Source organism: Chrysochloris asiatica, unplaced genomic scaffold (assembly GCF_000296735.1).
Source record: "Chrysochloris asiatica unplaced genomic scaffold, ChrAsi1.0 scaffold00053, whole genome shotgun sequence".
Lineage (NCBI taxonomy): Eukaryota > Metazoa > Chordata > Mammalia > Afrosoricida > Chrysochloridae > Chrysochloris > Chrysochloris asiatica.
The window spans coordinates 5,887,103-5,891,866 of record NW_006408571.1 but is presented as its reverse complement, the minus strand read 5'-3'; positions in this window follow the sequence as shown (position 1 = coordinate 5,891,866).

The following is a 4,764-nucleotide window of genomic DNA, read 5'->3' as shown; positions in this document are numbered from 1 at the left end:
AATAACCTTATATGCATGTGAAAACTTGACAGTGAATAAGGAAAACCTTAGAAGAATTGATGCTTTTGAGTTATGGTGTTGGAGAATATTGAAATTGCCATGAGCTGCCAAAAGAACCAATAGATTCGTTTTGGAAGAAGTGCAGCCAGAGTGTTCCCTGGAGGCCAAGATGGCCAAACTTCATCTCTCACACTTCAGACATATTTTCAGAAGGGACCAGTCACTGGAGAACAATATCATGTTTGGTAAGGTGGAGGGTCAGAGAAAAAGATGAAGACCCCCAGCAAGATGGATTGGCCAACTGGCAGCATGAATGGGCTCAAGCGTGGCAACAATAGTGAGGTTGGCCCAGGATCGGGCAGTGTTTCATTCTGCTGTGCATAAGGTCTCTATGAGTTGGTAACAACCAGATGGCACCTAACAACAATAACATGTAGTCCCGGTGTGGTTCTGTGGGCTAACGCGCTAGACTGCAAGGTTGGTTTGAATCCACATGATCAGTGGTTCAACGTCACCAGCCACTCCACAAAAGTGCTGTACAGGGTCACTTTGAGTCAGAACCAACTGGATGACACTTAACAACACATATATCTTCCATGGCTATATCCATTATTCTGGGACAATCTGTTGTCAGCTAAGAAAACAAGACCTACTTATTTTCCTAGAAAATAAGATCATATGTATACATATATGACCTTCTTGTGATGTTGCAGAAAACTTCTTTGGCAACATTACCTTAATAATGTAGAATCCACAAGAATTTTCAGCCCAGACATTGTTAAACTTTCAAGTCTATAAAAGGGTTGTTATCTACATTAGTGTTGCTGATTCCTCATTGTCTGATAAGCTCTGTAATACCATTGGTCTTACTTCATGGGTTTTCTTCTGCTGTGGCACCCCTCCTCAGAGGGAAATGTTAGCTACAGAATGAGCTGCTCCTCAAAATTCTACTTCCATATTCCCATTTTATCTAAGAATTCCAAATTTCCTAGTCCCCTAACCTTCCAGTTTTCTTCATAAAGTCAAGTATTTTATATTACTTTTAGAAAATTTGTTTAACAACATAGTGACCCTATAAGGTTTCCTAGGCTATAAATCTTTACAAGAACAAAAAGTCTTATCTTTCTCCCATAGAGCAACTGGTGGCGTTGAACTGTCAACCTTAAGATCACACCCATTGATTTGGTGGGAGTTACAAAGACCACACTTGTTGTGGTTGTTCGTTGCAGCCTCTGTGTCACTCCACCTTATTGATGGATTCCCTCTTGTTGGTATAGCATTGTAGAACAAGCACTGGACATCAAACTACAGGTCAGTGGTTCAAACCTACCAGCTGCTCCTCAGAAACGTGAGACAGCATCTCTATGAGTAGGAACAGACTCAATGGCATATAACAACAGCAACAACAACTTTAACAAATACAATGCCCATATCTAGGGATTGGTCCTTGTTGATAATATGTCTAAAGTAAACAAGATGAAGTTTTCCCATACTGACTTCTAAGGAACATTCTAGCTGAGCTTTCTTCCATCACTTCTATTTAATGTCAAAAAAATTCACCCTTTTCTATAAGCTTATTGTTGTTAAGTGTCATCAAGTAGTTTCCTACTCATAGTGACTCTGTATAGGGGTTGCAAGGACCAATTTGGTTTGAACCACCAATCTTGTGGCTCAAACTGAGCTTGCAGTAAACTTGTTGATGTTCTAGTTCAGTGTCATCAAGTCAGTTCTGACCCATAGCAACCTTGTAAAGGGTTTCCAAGGAGCAGCTGGTGAACTTGAACCACTGACATTGCGGTTCAATCTGACTTTGCAATCCAGAACATTAACCCACAGCACCATACAAAGCCTAACTAACTACCATTCCTACCTTAACCTAATTTACCTTTCTTCAGCACAGTATTGCATTTTCACTAACATTTTAAAAAATCATCTTCATAAATATGGTATAGTGCAATTTTTATAATATTTTATTTCTGGCATAAGAGCTTAATTTTCAATGGAGTGTATCTATAATTCTTCAAAATATTTTATAAGTTCCATATTTCAATCACTCATGAGAACTCCTCGGCAGTCTCCATAGGGTTTCTGTTCCTTAATGAAGAAGAATAAAAAATAACTCTAGCTACAACTACCGGAACCCATGCTGAGTGTCGGGTATTTTAAACTGTTTATAAGAATAGTTAGTCTCAATCAACACTTAAAGAAACTTTATAAGGAAGATGATATTCACTCAGATTTACAGATTGCAAAACTAAGGTCAAAAGGTAAACACAAACTTAAAAAAAACAAAAAATATCATAGAGTCCTGGTGTGGCACTGCAGATTAATGTACTGGACTGCAAAGTAGCGTTGAACTACAAGGTTAGTGGTTCAAACTCACCAGTTGCTCCTCGGAAACCCTATACAGGGGTGCTATGGGTCAGACTGAATTGACGGCATTTAACAGCAACAATATTTTGTTCAAATTGGAGTAGACATTTCTTAGCTGTTTTCTCTAATTACCATACTTGTTAACTACATAAACATATCCTAAGCGTGCAGTTGCACAAATTTTTTCTTTCCATTTGTTGGAAATCTTCATATGCTCACTTAAACTTCAGCATATTTCCCAAATATCTGGTCTCCCCCACAACAATTAAGCTGTTGTTGGTAAGTGTCATTGAGTTTTTTCTGACTCATAGTGACTTTTTATAGGGTTTCCAAGGAGTGGCTGATGAGTTTGGACATCTCACCTTGTGATTCAAACCAACTTTGCAGTCCAGTGCTTTATTCTACAGTGCCACACCATTTATTAGCTGTTGTTGTTGTTGTCAGGTGCCATCGAGTCAGAACCGACTCATAGCAACCCCATGCACAGCAGTATGAAACAATGTTCGATCCTGGGCCAACCTCACTACCGCCGCTACACCTGAGTCCATCAATGATGCCACCTGGCTGATCCATCTCGTTGGGGGTCTTCCTCTTCTTCTCTGACCCTCCACCTTACCCAGCATGACATCCTTCTCCAGCGATTGTTTCCTCCGGACAATATGTCCAAAGTAGGAGAGACGAAGCTTAGCCATCCTGGCCTCCAAGGAGCACTCTGGCTGCACTTCTTCCAAAACAGATCTATTGGTTCTTTTGGCAGTCCATGGCACTTTCAGTATTCTCCTCCAACACCACAACTCAAAGGCATCAATTCTTCTACTATCTTCCTTATTCACTGTCCAGCTTTTGCATCCATATGAGGCTATTGAAAACACAATGGCCTGGGTCAGACGCACCCTAGTCCTCAAGCTGACATCTCTGCTCTTCAACACTTTAAAAAGTTCCTGTGCAGCAGATTTGCCCAGTGCTACAAATGTATAAATTATTAGCTACAAATGTCTAAATTTTAGAGACTTTTTTGTTTGGGGATAATTCCCAAGACTTCGGGGTTTCATTTGAAATCTTGTTCTCTAAATGCATGTTTTCATCTTCTGATCTCAAAACCACTAATAGGTGTCAGCACACAGCAACAAATATTTATTAAAGATGACAAACAGGGCAGGTAGTACACTGTGGGGAGAAGAGTTGGTCAGAGAGGGACATTCCCATTTTTCAGTACTTAGAAGTGTAAAGGATTATTCAGGCCAGAGAAACTGTAATGTGGTTACTCCTCACATCCTTTCTTTTTGTTCTCACTTCTATTTCACATCCTTGAATTTCCAGTTAATTACAATTAATAATAGCACACACACTTTTACCTTGATTTTAGAGCCAGGGAAGTAAAATATTCAGCATATAATTAGCATTAATTAGGCAAAGAAAGTTGTCACAAACTGGGGAGAATATTAGAGCAAGAGAGAGAAATAGATTCAAGAAAAACATTATAGAAATTGAGAATAACTCTTGTACTAAAAGGGGAAAAACTCAGAAATGTGATTTCATTTCTGTAATGAATGCTTGCCGGGTCCCTTGCAGGAAGAAATATGCAAAGGAGAACACGGCTCAGCTAAACCAGGCAGGAACCTTGCGTTTATTCTCAAAAAATATCCTGTTGTCAACTCCCCACACATCTACTAAAGCTTCCACACTACACATATCCTAAATACTAATTCTGTCTCTCCACTTCACATAGGGTGCTTTATGATAAGCAGTGGACTGCATAGTCAGTTTGAATTGCAAAGTCAGCAATTCAAATAAACCAGTCCCTCCTCAGAAACCCTATACAGGTTCGCTATGAATTAGAACCGATGACACTTAACAAAAACTACAATTCTTGTTGTTTTTGTTGTTGTTGTTAGGTACTGTTAATTGGGCTCCAATTCCTAGACACCCTCAGCACAAAAGGAAACACTGCCTTGTCCTTTGCCATTCTCACAACTGTAATGCTTGAGCCCATTATTACAGCCATTGTGTCTATTCATCTCATAGGGTTCTTCCTATTTTCACTGATCCTACATCACATATAAGGAGCTCTAGTAGCATAGTGGTTACAAATCTGCTGCTAACCTCAGGGTCATCAGTTCAAAACTATCAGCCGCTCCACAGGAGAAAGAGGAGGCTTTCTGCTCCCATAAAGATTGACAGCCTCAGAAACCCTGTACAGGGTCGCTATGAGTCGGAACTGACTCCACGGCACATAACAACAACAGCAATATCATGTATCGAGTCCTGGTGTGGCATTGTGGGTTAATGTGTCAGACTGCAAAGCCCTTTGAACTACAAGGTCAGTGGTTCAAGCTCACCAGCTGCTCCTTGGAAACGCTATACAAGGTTGCTATGGGTCAGAATTGAGTC